The following is a 16,676-nucleotide window of genomic DNA, read 5'->3' as shown; positions in this document are numbered from 1 at the left end:
TGAAGTGATGTCAACCATAAAGGCTACAATAACCATATGTCACGATTTTTGGTTTTGTGTAGTTGTTTTTCTGTTTTATTTTGACTTTCCCTGCCTCTTGTGCCTTTATATGTTTTCCCGCCTGTGTGATTGTCTGCCCCGCCCCTGATTGAATCCTCCTGTGTCTAATCACCTGCTCCTCCCCAGTGTATTTAAACCCTGTGTGTCCTCTTTCTCAGTGTCAGTTTGCCTGTTGTGTTACCTGGTCTGCTGTGCGCTGTTCTGCCCTGATGTGATCGTTCATGGTATGTTCCCTGTGTTGCTCCTTGTCCTGCTCTGCTCTGTGCTTTCCCCCTTATGTTTCCCCCATGACTGTTTTTCTTGATATCCTGTTTTTTGTTTTGCCTGTTCCTTGTTTTTCCTTTGGATTTCTTGTTGCACCTTTTTTGGACTTCTTTGCTCGGCAAGTTTTTATTTTGGACATTGGTCACCGGGGAACGGGAGTCCAGAAACGGGGTCACTGGATCGGCGGTAGCCGGAACCAGGGAAAACTGGGACCCAGCGGGTTCAGGAACGGCCTGGCGGAGACTGGAACTACCCAAACTGAACAACAGAATATAAAGGAGTGCAAATGAGCTCCACCTTAAACACCTGCAGCGGGAATAATGATCCAAAAAATATGCATATGTAATATTCATTTATAATAGTAAAACACTGACAGGGATCATGTTTCTGCAACATTTCTTATTAATTTATACTTTTGTTCTGGCTGCCAACACTGCCATTATTGGGATTGCAGTACGTAAATTTAGATAAAAAAACAGCAGCAGTCACCTTCAAAATAAAAGCAAAGCAGCTGTATTCCGTGCATGATGTACAACTATTTACGTTTTATTCCCAATTGACGCAAGCCAACGGGCCAACGGGCCGGTTATGGCTCGCGGGCCGTACAATGCCCAGGTCTGCCTTGGATTATCTGAGCACCAATGCTCTATACTTGGAATGACCCGATCCAAACACAAAGTCAAAAACATTCACACCTGGAAGTTGCCTAGAAAAATCAAGTGTGATCTATTAGTCACAGTGCAGTCTTTCACTTCTGAGTCCATCTAGAGATTCTAGCCCACACTAGCCTGCCTCTCTCATCTTAACATTATTGCTGCATTGCTCATTTTATAATCTTTATTTATCCAGGTTACCGTGAGTCTGCTGAACATGAATGCTCATTTACAGCAAATAGATTGATTAAGTTCCGGGTTGAGAGTGAGTCATTGCCTCTTTTTCACGAGTGAGGGTAAAATGGAATTTGAGATGGACAGGCACTTCAGCATCAGCAGTGATGCGGGCATTGTTAACAGTTGTGGTGAAGGGGGAGCTGAGCCGGAAGGCAAAGCTCTCAATTTACCAGTCCATCTACTTTCAGACCCTCACCTATGGACATGAGCTTTAGGTAGGGAACAACAGGATGAGATTGACGACACAAGCCGAAGAGAAATGAGCTTCCTATGTAGGATGGCTGGGCTCAGAGAGATAAGGTGAGAAGCTCAGACATCCGGAGAGAGCTTGGTGTAGAGCCTCTGCTTCTTTGACTCGAAATGGGCTGGCTGAGGTGGTCAAGATGCTTCCTGGATTCCTCCCTTTAGAGCTTTTCCAGGCATGTCCAACTGGCAAAAGGACCCGGGGTAGAACGGGAACACGCTGGAGGGATTATATACTTCTTTTGGCCTGGAAAAGCCTTGGGGCACCTGATTGACCTGAAAAGTTTCAACTAATCCAATAATCATTGAATGCAGAACAGAGACCTTAACACAACATAAACCACAGACAACAGGGTAGTCCCTGCAGTCATAATATATATATATATATATATATATATATATATTAGTATCTGAGCGAAAGAGAGTGGCAGGGATACAGAGAGCAGGACTGGTTGTGTGAGACAGTGAGAGAGGGAATAGGGAGCCTGTGAACCTAGTGTGCTGATGAGCTGTCATCTTGGTATTATGCACATGCAAAGCAGCTGGTTCACACAAGGGTCAACCTGACAGGGAGACAGGACAGCAGAAGCCAATCACAATGGGTGCTGGCTGTCATAGGCAGACAGCCAGTCTACCGGCAACAAGGTTTTTTTTTTTTAGAATGATAATTTCTAATCTCTTATTTTCTGCTATCCTTACAATTACACATTGGTTTTGGAAGGATTCCATTCATTCTTTAGTTAACTATTTATTCACATAAAAAGGCTTATTACATTTTATAAAATTGTTATTGATTAAAGGAAATTGCCATTTTAATGCCCAACCATATATGGACGCCTTGCCTATGGTTGGGTTCTTTTTTAACTACCATTAACTCGAGATCACAAGTTAAATATCTGATTATCTTTCAAGCTGAAATGTGTAAGATATGGCCAGAATTTTGTTTTAAAACATTCCAAAAGTGAACTAACATTATCAACAGAATGAGACAAAGGAACAGTTATGACATTCTGTCAAAGATCCTTTTATGTATTGTATTGCATAGATATCTACGGATTGAAAATGCTAAACGACTAACGTCTACTAATGCTACTATTACCATAAGAGACAATAGTTAACCACTGTAGCATCCAGTCTGCTCTCAGTTGAACATGAGAGGACATCAAAGTAGAGCTCCTCAAAGACTTGTCAATCAGGTTGAAGTTACATCATCCGGTCAGTGGCACAGTAAACAGAAAAATGACTGAAGCTCTTGGTAAGCAAAAATGATCACCAACCAAACCACCAGCTCCTGGCAAGAAAACACCTTCAATGGCAAAGAAGTAAACATTGGTGTGAATTCAACGGAAAGATGAGGTTTAATGCTGAAATTGGAACGTCTCTGTTTGAGTTGTAACATCTAATGTTGGCGAAACACCTTTAGTTCAACAAATGGCAACACAAACATACCAAAAAAAACATTCCAACTGCCGTTGATATATGGTTTTGATGTGGCTGTTTTTTTGCAAAGCAAGCTATTACATAAACTCTTGACCGACACAATGAAGATCATAAGATAGCAGGCTCTCAGAGATTTAGCAGTCTAATTGAATTTTGCGTATTCCAGTTAGTTAGAAGTTGGCTATTTTATAAACGTTATGACTGTAAGATCAGACTGTATGGACCATGTAGTAGACCGACTGAAGAGGTGAAATGTTATTTGTTTGGAGCGTGTGGCCAGGCATTACGCATTGCACCTTTAACTCAACATGGTAGAAAACTCTGAGGTGCTCAGAATCAGTTGACATTTTCATGGCAACTGAGCAAACTCAATCTGCTGATGAAGACTGTGTGAAGCTCAAGACCAAGAGAGTAAGTGGACCTTGAGTTGATTGATCAAACACACAGCATATTGCTTGTTCTTTATTGTTCACACACAATGTGCCCATTTTCAGTTTGGCAGCGTGTTCCCCTCCCTTCTCAACCTTGTCTGATGGCTTATCATTTCAACTCTAAAAATGTTTTTTGACAACCATCTCAGAGGAGTCTAGACCTCTGATTTCGGCCATCTCTCCTCCAGGAGTGAACCTTTTTAGAATACTCTATTCAAACCTTCCACCTTTACCCTCAGGTGACTCCTCAAGGCCCCACCATAGTTCTGAGGTATGATGAAGGCTTCTGTGATCTTGGTAATTGATCCACAACTGGGAATAGACATTAATTCACATAGCTCATTTACCTTTTCTTCTACCTGACTCCTATTTAAGGCAGCGAGGGTTGTTCTTATAAAGTGTGTTAGTGTATGTTTTTACATGCATGTAGTGATTACATCCATTTTTGATGTGTATGTTAAGTGCCTCAGTGTTATATATTATGTGCTTGTACTGTAGGTGGGTTTGTTCTGCCTGACACATGCTGCAGCCTGTTATGTCTGCTCTGCTCTAGTTGTACACTTTTCTTTTGCTTATATGTGTATTGGTTTTGTCTATATGTTGCAGTTTGTCTATGAATTTGAATTCCATTTTCAGTTGAAGTTTTTTTTAATTTTAGGCTGCCTTCCAACATCTTGCCGGGGACAGCAGATGGAAATTAGCCTCTTTGGCTAACTCTGGCTCACTTACAGTGCAACTGTTGACTGGTGTGCATTGTCCCTGCTAAATAAATAAACAAACAAACCATTAAGTGTCTCTCCAGAGCATGAGTTCAACATACTACAGTATGTGAATGGACAACCCGTTCTCATTTCTGGGCCGTATAATACCAATATTTTTCCTACCTGCTGGTGTCTATATAGTGACTAAAAAGAAATTTCAACTCACTCCGGCCCACACACTTTACGCAATATTAGATGCCCAGAGCAAGTGCCCCAGCCATCCATTGATCGTAATGTTAGCCAACCTGACATACATTTTCTGCCCAAATAAGGGATTCAGTTGGAGGACCCTGCATCCGGAAGTATATTTCTCCACTGTAAATTACACTTTCAAGGTTGGCTATTTATGATGTCCCCATTTATTCCTTGTCTGGAGTTTCACTAAGGCACACCAGTCTCTTACTCTAGGTGGCATCAAGTCTTGATGGCAGTGATCTGCTATTCCTTTTTCGGCATGATGCAAGGGTTACTACTGTTTTAAGTCATCGTCTTCTTCTGTTATTTATGCTTTGTAGTGCAGGGAAAACAGTTCCAGGTGACAATAGTTTTGGTATGAATATTCATTACAAGATAATGAATTGATAAAAGAAACGCAAGTAAACTATGCAGAGACCAGCCCCCTGCACTTTTTTTTTTGGGGCAAGTTTGGAGGGGATTTGTGAAGAATTGGAATACACAACGCACAAACCACTCTAACTATATTAGTGGGATCAGTGGTGGGTATAAAGACATAACTGATTGCTGAATAGAACATCCTGATTATAATAGAAAGGATTGTGCTAATGAGACTGTATGTTTCTGCTAAATTAAGCTACTTTACCGTGGGCTAAATAGACCAGTCACCATGTAATCATTATTAATGATTTTCTCTTTTTCTCACACACTGTGCTGTAGTCAAGCTTTCTCCCAATGCCTGGCCACAACAAAGATTCCTGTTTGCAGCTACAGAAATGCATATAAATAAATAAATGAATGGTAGTACTTGAGAATGGAAGAATAGCGACTGAAGAAAAATACATGTAGGGAAACAGATGAGTCCAGCACCTGTCAGCCTCATCCCCTCCCCACTGGTTTTGTCAAAGCCTGCCTGCCACGCATGTCTCCTCATTTAATTAACCCATCCACATAGAGTTTTTTCTCTTTGGGCCGCAAGGTTGGAAAATCGTTCTATTCCACACTTTCTGACAAACACATCCTGTATCAGTTTGTTCCAGCTCTTCACTGTAGCTATAAGATGTTGACATTGACCTCTTTCTCAGCATCCTCAAATAACCTGGTGTCTATCCAGATGGTTTCATTAAGTGAAGGTGTAACCCTTCCAGTTTGGCTTTTACCCTGAACACAGCACCAAAACATGTAGTTGAAGGTACGATGTGGCTATACGCTTCAAAGAAAAAAGGGGGCAGCATTTCACCTCTACTACTGGCTGAATGCGAAATCATTTTATAATCAGCAAACTTTCTGTTGCAGCCATTAAACGTGTCTACAGCCCGCTGTGACTCCCGGAAAATTCTGTCCAGATCTTAATATTGCACTTTTAAGAACAAACTGTTTTATGAAGGTGAAGTAAAGGAGAAATCAGTGGAAGGAAATTGGACAATTTAAGAAAAGGCTTTCTGAATACGAAAATAAAGATAATCATAACAAAAGTACAGCTTACTCCCTAATGAAACTCCTGTCTACACAACTCATCAAAGACGACAGCGTCTGGTGTGGTAAGCTGTAAGGATAGACGACACATAATTGTTTCTATTTCATAGTTTGAACACAGAAAGTACAACCCAAGTAACTGTGTAATATGACATGATGTTTCTGATACACTTGTAAGACATCCTTTAATATCTCATGGGGCCTTATGAGTACTGCACATACAGTCCATAGACATGAAGACACACATTACACTTAATTGTCCGTGTGGACACACACACACACAGCAAAGGAGATTCAGTCCAATCAATTCAGACAATTGGCAATATGTAGTTGGTACATGGATGGAAAAAAACAAAAAGTTCCATAAAAGTGATATATACATATGTGGGAGGATGAGAACCAAGATATAGAAGGAAAATGAGTGCATGTGTGAAACAGTGTGGGGGCAGTGATCCACAAAAAGGTTTTGGATGAATATGTTGAGATGAGACAAAGTAAAAAATAACAAAACTGGAAAAAAAAAATTCAGCAAAATCTATTTTTGAAATATGCTACAATAAGCGGGAAAATAGGATATGCTGGTAGACATGAAAGGCGCCGAACTATTGTATAGAAGTGTTTAAAATTGCATGACGGGGCTGTAGAGGATTTCAAAAGAATTCAAATGCAGGGTTCAGCCAGAGTTTAAATTAGAATACTGCACCACTGCTCATCTCACTCTTCCTTTGCTCAGTAGAAGCTGTGGTGAAATACAAGCAAACTGCACACGCTTTATTTAGCCGCTATGATTAAAGACGGCGTGTATTTTTGTTTTGTTCTTTTATCAGAATTATTATTTATTTTGACATGTAGGGGATTCTGTCATGTTTTTTTATAAACCCACTTATATGATGATAATTTGGATCCCATTTTTGTCAATGTGCTGAGATAAGAGGCTGCTTTTTCAGTGACTTCCAACAAGTGAATAGGTAATGGGTTCAGTACCTTGCTCAAGGGCTCTGAAACAAGACGCATAGCATTAATCTCGAATGTGACACCTTAGTTGTCATTCATCTGGGTTACATGGCTGTTGTACAATGTCTTTCTTTTGGAGACGATAACAATAACAACACTTTCCCAAGGAGTATGCTCCTTATGAAGTCAATGTCTGCTAAATGGAGAGCATATTGCTGTTAGGTAAACCCTTAATTGATACGCACGGGCAAAATACATGCTGTGATGAGGAATTCTAACTTGCTCTACCTTTCTTGGGTGTCCAAATGCCAACTCTAAGGCTTCTGTGCAAAAATCTATTCAGATATATAACTGGGTGTCCAAATGCCAGTTTGGAAACCCAGTTATATATCTGAATATATTTTTGTACAAGAGCCTTATAGTTTTTGAAAACATCTTCACAAAAAATAAACTGTCACTACTTACTTTTAACATAAATACAGGGTATTGTGGAAGCACAATGAAGTGTAGATGGGATAAAGCAAAATGAGTACTTGAAGAAAAAGAACTGTAGGGAAAACAGAAATGAGAAACAGTGAGGGGGAACAGCACACCTTAATTTCCTCATTGATTAACCCTGCTAATGTGCTAATCTAGCCTGGTACGCTTTCTCTCTGCAACACCAGCCTCATCAAGAGCCAATTAGCTCCTCCGCAGCCCACGGCCATCCATCATAACGGGACAGACACACTCATCTTTTCTCCTTAATGTTGCAACACACAATAGCCCCCTGCAGTCAATACTCCCCATGTGAAACTGCTATAGAATTGTTGCCTTCGTTCGATCGATATGCCATAGGCATTGGAATAAGGTGAATGACATTAATAATACAAAAAGAAATATATGTATGGGTCTCTTTTTAAAAAAGCCAAACAAGAGTTAATCAGATTGAACTTCCATTATGTGAAGTGTGAGTTGCAGAGAAAATGCTATCAATCTACATTTAGGACCCTTATTTTTCGGCTGTCCATCTTTTTGCTCTTACGCCTGGCTCCAAACACAATCACTTGCCGGGGTGGATGCAGTGGTAAAGCTGAAGTTTGGCTTCTCCTCATCAGTTGGCGAGAAATTGTGATTGCATTAATGGTCACCCAAAATTGGTTGTTTAAAGCCCACTTATGCTTTTGCCTAGTGATTGCACTTACATTACTGTAACACTTGCATGAAGTTTCAGAAAAATAGGGCCGTTAATATGTATAAAAGTAAAAGCGTTTTGCCCAGATCAAGTCTAATGATGAATAGTAAAATCATTTTGACAGTTTTGCATTCCTTTTTTATTTTCAACTCCAGCAATCATGAAAACTCCTGTTGTTAAACTAATTCTGTTTTTTTTTGCCCAAGGACTACAAGTAGTGCATCATATATGAAAGCAAGTTATGTATCTGATGATCTTGGTTCATCATTTTGTCTCAGTATATTGGGTACTGTGCTATTTCACCAGTATTCATGGCTCCACAACAAGTATAAATAAAAAAAACTTCTGGTTTACTCTTTTGGCAGGGTAGCGAAAACAAATCAGTCACTCAGATTGTTGTCTGATTGAGTTTCAGTTTCAGTAACAGTTTACCAAAACCAACAATTTTTAATTAATCTGCAAATCTGCTGTATGAAATTGCAATGGGAAGCCTTACCAATATTGTTGCGGGCATATAATTGTCTTCATTCAAGCAATACAATATTGCATTACACTTGCATAATTGTCAGGTAAACAGCATAATTAAAGATGCTGCATCAACCTACATATTAAATCTTCTCTGGAATTTATCAATTATGTAACTCTTACTATAACCCATATACAAAAACAAAGGAAACTTTGTGTTTCAGGAGAAACCAATAACTTAATGTCACTTTCTTAAGAAAAATAGGAATATTACTTCATAGTAACACTGCAGCAGTGTCTATTGGGAAATTGCTGCCATTGGAAAATGGACAAAAGGTTATGAGAATATATGTCGTGTTTAAAGGCTAAGAGGTCTAAATAAGACTAGATTAGTATCCATACATGTAAAATAACAGAATATCCTTAATGCACCACTATGTTACAGGCTGTTGTGTTTTAAAGCAACGCACTGTGTAACAATGTGTTTGATCTCCGCCACAAAATAGGATTAGCTCGTTGAACATTTATTCATGCATTTCTCATTCATTCTAGCTTTTACAGCTTCATTAAATCACATCAGATTAGTATAGGGTCTATAAATGCATTAGGGTAGTGATACAAAAAATATTTAAACGTAGGCTCTGATGATATTGGGCTGTATGTGTTCTGACCTGCCATGGTATTGCTCTCATCTGCATCCTTCTCACACATTACTGTAACACACCTAAACAAACCTTCTGACACACTGCTACACACCATCTGTCACTTCAACTGCTGCTACACACAAACAAAATGATCACAGTTAGATGACTGGCATTTTACTCCTTATTTCCTCAAAGAGCCGACTGTAACATTTTAAAATGACTCAGTTTTTTTTTCACAACACTGTCATGAGAGACATACAATTCGGTGCAGCCATCCATTTGTTATACCTTCTTATTCCTGCCGTCAGATGGGAAGACAGCTACACCCCAGACAGGTTGCCAGGCCATGCACAAGGCTAATACACAACATACACAATCACATTCACACCTATGGAGAATTTATTTACTTCACATGAGTTGTATTACTTCAGACTGCAGGAAATACTCGCAAACGCAGGGGAGAAGAACATATAAGCTCCATACAGAAAGGGTTCATCATTCAAGACAGCTGCAACTTATTGTTGTGAGGCAGCAGTGCCACTATAAGCCCTCAAATGACCTCTATTTAATGTAAAACTTTCTAGAATGAATCATCAAAATATACTGGATACCCCTCTGTAAAGTACTTTCTTGTGTAAAGTGCATTTAGGTACATGCAAACTGGTTGAAGTGTTCCTCCGGTTTTGAAATGCCATTCTCCTGGGTGTGTGCGGCATGCAGTGGACTGAAACTTGAGAGGTAATTTGATAGCAGAGGGTTCCAAAAGGAGCTTGGGTATAATTTCTAATCAGCAGCAGACTCTCAGAAGATGGTCTCAGAAGAGACCAGGTGGACTCTTCAAAGTAAATTTCTTGAGACTAACACAAAATGCATCTAAAGAGCTTTTGCATTGATTTCATGAATGTAGGAGTTTCATATCGTTTTGCGCTTGCAAAGGTGTTCCGGGTTACTTCCACAGATCCTATTTTCCTTCCTCTAACCATACAAGATACCAATCACGTTAGGAAGATCTCATGAATGTGATCGCCAAGTAATGTAAAAGAAGTAATGTAAAAGCTGTCACCTGTGTCTTTAATAAAATCATATATCCCAGTGGAACAAATGGAATTGAAGATTTAATTCGCCTTGATCCCTGGGCAAGTTGGCCACAGAAAAAAAAGAAATTCCACCTAGTAAAAATAATGCAGTCCGCATCTCTTCATTTTATTAGTGATAAAGAAGGGGGACTATTCAAACGCCTTGAAATGAGGATCTCATATACACCTAAGGAAACATACTTTGTATTCTTTAGACACCTACCCCATACTTATTCTAAATATGGACCTGCTGTGTTCAGGGTTTGTATAGAGAAAAACGGACTCATTAGCGTACGTAAGACAGGCCAACTCAACTGACACTGACAAGGACTGTATATGGTAGGGTTGGTTGGGACCAGCTGTGTTATCTATATTGTTCCCCCTCCATCTGCTGACACTACAGCTGAGCCGACACGCTCCCTTCAGTGGCTGTTACGTCCCGAAAACAGATCTCACACACTCACAGTTTTCCACAAACATGTCAGCTTTTGCACCAACCTCAACAAACCAAACTGAGAGGCAAGGCAGCTTCATTTAAGTATTAAGTATTTTAAGAGTATTATATCTAAACAACAAATACAAAAAATGCAGCTGGGTAAACCGGTTAGGTGAAATCAAGTATTCCTATGTATTATTTTCCTTATTTTTTCCCCACATTATATAGGTGCACTGTGCATATGTTGCAGTAAGCCTTCAACAAATTAGTAGGATTGTTTCTATATGTCTGAGAACGGTCACATAGTGAATCTGATAACAGGGAACCTCTGACAGGATTCAGAGAGCATTTCTTTATCTTTAGCATAAACAATATGGCTCGGTACAGTAGGAGGGCGAGCCTTCCATCTGTGCCCAGGAGCCCAGTGTCTCATGATCGGCCTATATTTGGAGACTTGCAGCAGGATAGAACAAAACAAAATAAAAAATACTGTCTGTACAAATCTGTGAAAAATCTAAATATTAATAAACCTTAGCTTTTGTACAAAATTTAAGAGAAAAAATAACTGGACAAAGCATAATTAACTAAACATAGTGAGATTGGATTTACTGAACCGGAAGCCTGACTTTGTGGAAGACCTTTGTATGCACAAAACCCTTCACTAGGAATTGTAATGTGCAGGTTGTGTTGCACACAAAATGTAAAAGTCATGAAGAAAATCATGAAGAACTAAGTAAAGAAACGTCAAGAACATTCTGTAAATTTCTCATGACTCACATAATCCTACTCATGGCTTATGCAAAGTTATTTTCAGATGCATCATAGTATGTAGGGTCACACATGCTGTTAATCCTGTGCACACTACTTGTACTTTGTTAGTACCTCTTTTGAACCTCTTCTGTTTCTCTGGCCGGCTTTAGTTTTGGAGTTTTAGGGCACAAAAAATGAAAACAGCAAAAGGTATACCTTGAGCAGGAATGCTGAATTAGCAAGTTCCTCTACCTATGGCAAAGAGCTGTAAATGACTGTGTAAACTCTTGTGAAGAGCCTGTTTACCTGCCATTGTCTCGGGGGCATTGTCAAACCTAATCCGGCTTGAGCCTTGCCTGTCGTGTTTCTGTTTCGAGAAGCTGTATGCAAATGAGTTGTGCTTCAAAGCAGACGGAACGGGAGCATGTGGACGTATTTAGAATCAAGTGCAAAAATAAATGCAGGAGGTGGCCAACAATTAGCATGCGTAAACAGAATTGCTGGTTTTGTACTTTGATCAACTATGACTGAACAGGCAGTCCGAGATGCTACTGTTTCCTGCCTTGCAGCCTGCTTGAAGAGGCTGCCTAACACTATACGTACAGAGTTGTAAAACAGCTACAAATTATGGGTTTGAAAATACTTCACCGTGAGCGAGACCTTTTTACTTCAATCAATCTGCAATCGAATTTGTAAGAATTAACATGGGCAGAGTAACATTCAATACATTGAATATCTCCTGTCACAGTGCAGACTTAATTGCTTAGTTTGCAACCTAATTCACAGCAAGTGTGTTACTGCTAGATGTAATATTTTTATAACTAAACGTGTTTTCCACTTGGGAAATAGTGTGGAATTGGATGTTGCAAGTGGAAGAGAGGACTAATCTAGAAATGGATGTTTATCGACAAGCTCTCAGCATTGTACAAGAGCAGCTGCTGCCAGCCAGAGAATCCACACGGTGCATTGCTGGCCATGGTTTGTCTCACACACATACATAAAACTGCATACACATCTGAGCCTGTTCGCCAGCTGTCGCATGCCCAAACATGAGCCAATTTATCATCAAAATAAATGCGAGTTTTCCTGGGCCATCGTCAGCCCGTCACCCCAACAAGATAGAGCCCACAGAAGTGATATCATTATTGAGTATCAGCTTGACTCGCAGCAGAAGTTTTCACTGCAGGCAGACTGGAGCCTTTACTTTCCCCTGTCATGCCTGTGGAAAAGCAAAGATCAGAGAGAAATCAGGAGTTTGATGGACAGTCTGAAGAAGTAGTTCAGTCAGGGGTTCGTAATGGAGATGTCCATCTGCTGCTTTATGCAAATGACTCTCTCAAAAAGCAGCAGGAGAGTGTGTGAGTTACTGGATAAAGAAGGGAAAGGAAGGTTCAGGGGAATAAATTGGGAGATGTTGGCTTTCAAACTGAGACTGATGTCATGTCATTGTCCTCTTTGTTTCAAAAAGAGGGTCACCGTTTTTCATTTTAACAGCCTGTAATGTTCTGTAGTTTAGATTTAACTTTTTGCAATTTGCTTTTTATTCACTTCATAAAGCCTTTCAAGTCAAGTCAATGTTGAAGCAGTAGGGGAATTATTACCACGGAAAATATGTCCTCTCCTCCACTGAAAAGTTAAAGTGATGTATGGGATATTATTATGCATGAAAGATGAAAATTATTTCAAGTGTAAAAACGCCAGGCCTTCTATAGACAAATGTCATGCTTGAATATAAAATAATAATAAAGAAGAAGAAAATATATAAATAAAGACTGGCAGAACCATGAATCACTTTAGTATGGAACCTCAGCCCTGTCCTTTTTATTCTCTGCAGCCTTGACGAACAGCAATAACAGCTGCAAGACAGTGATCAATCTGCATTACATTTACAAACTACTAAAACAACACTCACCTTTTCTCCTTGCCGCACAGCTATTGCACTGTGGCTGGGGCCCGGAGCCGAGCAGAGAAAGCATTAAACTAAAAGGTCAGCCCTCAGTTATTAGGCATGGCGCTGTTTGCTAATAGCTCTGCCCGGAGAGGCAGCTATTGATCAGGACCCGTCCCTGCTCTAACAGTGAGCAATACATACATTTTGTTTGTTCTTCCTAATTGAGCTGGGTTCACCTTGTGGTTAGTACTCTTGCGTGTATACGGACACACACTTTCAAATCCCAGGTTAAATAATTTCCTTTTGCACACATTTGTGTGCCTGTATAACAAATATGCTCACATACCACGGTGCAAGCATACAAAAACGCATTGACACTGAACTTAAATGTGTCTTAGATGTTTCTCATGGTGTTCTTTGTATGTTAGCCTTCAATAATGCCCCTGTCTTATCAAAATATGTTTGTGTATAATGCTACAAGTGTTTGTCAGTGCACAGTTGTGTTCTTACTCACCCAGGCTCCATCTTCTACTGGGCTCTATGGCTAATAGTCTCCTCCAATCAAGAGCATGCACTCACCCACTGATCAGGACGTGCTTACCTGATAATGTGAGGACCCCAGAGTATAACATCAAACATCAGCTCCGGCAGCTTTCATCTTGTCCCCCCCCCCCCCCCCCCTACCAGACATCTGGTAGTGTGTTATCCTGGCAGCAGCCATTGAAGATAAGGACACCGTTTGCACGTCTGGTGGATTTTAATAAATGTAAACAATATATGAACAAACCTGCATGTATCATCCATCCAGATCCACTTCCAGCACGCAGTGTGCTCTACAAACTTTTGTCTGACCCTCAAATGGAAGTTATAGTTGGGAGAGTAGACTCTCGCAGTAGAGACGTCAATCAAACGTCAATCGGGTCAACCAGATTCTCAGTCAACAAAAATGTTTTGTGGCATCAAATGGGCTTGAATGCAGGTAAGGTGCCCACACTCTGGAGTCTTACTGAACAGTAGTTTAATCAAATCAGCCATAGATTGGTATATTTGAGGTGTATTTCACATTTAGGCTACTTATGGAAGTGGAAACTACATTTGAAATTGACAATTCAATATACAAGAGTCGAGAAATCAAAATGGAAGCTTGAGTTTCCCTTAATTCCTGAAAGTCTTCCGAGAAGCCTTTTATCTTCAGCCACGAAGCAAGTGATGAATTGCTGCAGTTCCACTAAAGCCGTTGTTCTGTGGGAGGTCAATAACTCATCTATGATCACTGAGTGTGACCATTGTGACTCACTCCGATCAAGAGAGTAAGTCTCTCTCAGTGATCAACTGCAACTCTGCCATCGCTGTGCCGAGTGACATAACCTTAAACAAATCTTCTACAGCTTGATGCCTTTCACACAGTTTCATCAGCAATACTGTGCCGGCGAAGAAAGTTCTATAGGGTAGTTGCTCCACACATAAATCATTTTTATAATTATGCATTGTAGGCCCTGGCATGTTGACAAATTAAGCAATCTGGTGAGGCAACAGTATGCAGGGGGCTTAAACGAACCATTAATAGATAACTTGGACCACAGCATGCTGTATGTTACCGTCAAAAGCCTGGAGAATGTGAGGATCACTTTTGGTTGTGAGGATACACTGTCTACATCAAGTTCACAGTATGGGATAAACATAATTATTTACTGTTAACTAGCACTCATTTAGCATAGAAGGTTCAAGAAGACAATTGTTAACCTGTGCTGGAGAAAGTTTTAGTTTCCTAAATACATCTAGAGCAGAGAATTACACATTCCACAACCTTTGCACTTTGGGGTGAGGAAGAATTTAGATGAATATGAGGAAACATTGGCTACATTTGAGCATGTCTGCACATTTTACACTTCACAATTGTCTACAGAGTTAATCAAACTAAAACGTGTCAACGTCCAAGGTTTGCCTCATTCATCTTTTCCACGAGGTAATCAAGACTGCAGTTTTCATATTAGCAAAAGGTAATTCACACCGTCTCATCAGATCACTGAAAATGTATTCTTGACTTTTAGGAACAGTGTGACAAAATAATCCAGTCCTGTCCAGTTACTAGCTTTTTGGAGCTTTCAAAAACAGCTCTCAGTCATGCGAATGGAGAAGAGCTGAATGAACACGTGAAAAAAAGCAGAATTAAACACACCAGCCTCTGTTAACACCAGACCAAAACTGTTAAAGCTTGGGGCACACTCCACAAGTACAAGGCAAATGATTTTACAGCTGTTCCGAAGAGCCACTCTTGCCAGCCATCAGCTGTGTTAATCATTTTAATATGCGGATAATGGCACACCCTTTCAGACAATCTTATGTCTCCACCGGAAGGCATTCAAAGTGTTGCACTCGTTTGTGTAAAGAATGAACAATCACTGTGTGAAGTGGACGGGTTTGTGGGATTGTCGATTGTGCAAAGTTACAGAGTGGTTGGACACCGTGTCTCTAATTCCATTGTTTGAAAGAGGATTTTTGCTGCTGTCCCTTTCCATTTCTCCACCATCTGTACGACAGTGGGAATGAACGGGATTCATGACAAACTGCGTCAAATTTCTCAAAAAGCATCTAAATGATTCTCATGCATCCTTTCTGGAACAATGTTTGGTTGACCGAATTATTATCTCTTTTAATTTCATAAGCCCCATTATATCTTGTTAAAATCATGGACTCATGTGTCTAGAAATACAAGTTGTATAAACCCTGTATGTCTCATCTCACATGTCAAAAAGGGTTGCTCTAGCTGGGCCTAAAAGACATTGGACACCATCAAAAGTAAATCAATACTAAACAGTTTTTACAGTATTTATCCCAAAATTCCCAGAAATGTAAAGCTTAGGTATGAGTGAAAAACGTACTTAACTTATAACATTTTTGTGTTGATGATATTACTGATGAAATGAAACAAATAAAATAAAACGTGGCCAACAAAACAGTAGGTTTATTTGACGTTCATTTTCAAAGGCTATGAAGAATATCACACCAAGGATAAATATACTTTTTCACAGCACTGTCATGGCACACACATGGAGGGGAGAATGAAGAGAGAGAGAAGTGAAAGCTTGTAAAGAGAAGTGAATGTGAGTGCAAAGAGAAATAGATTGAGGAGGAAATGAGAACGAGAACACAGCGAGAGAGCAGAGGCAGCACTGTGGAGCTTATTAGGATTGACTCCCCCACACTGCAGACACTTTAATAACTGTTCTTTATGTTATAATAACACAGGGCTGCCCTGCCATGGACGGTTTCAATTTCTCCGCCAGTGTCCATCATGTGCTGGGCAGACTAAGGGCCCTGTGCGGCCTAATCACAGACAGAGTCAGATTGCCCTCAGTGTGGCGTTAATGAGGCCATTTTCCTGGAGCGAGCACCACTCAGGGGGAACTAATCTCTGAGTGGTGTGAAGTACAGGGTGCAGAAGGGGCAGTGAAAGGCACTGAGCATGAAAATAGCTGCAAGACCACTTGTTTTTTTAAGCTTCCTTATTTGCAGTCTTTTAGGGGATCTGAGGAAGTCAGATAGC

This window comes from Pholis gunnellus (genome assembly GCF_910591455.1).
Source record: "Pholis gunnellus genome assembly, chromosome: 12".
Lineage (NCBI taxonomy): Eukaryota > Metazoa > Chordata > Actinopteri > Perciformes > Pholidae > Pholis > Pholis gunnellus.
Note: the sequence above shows the minus strand (reverse complement) of the source record.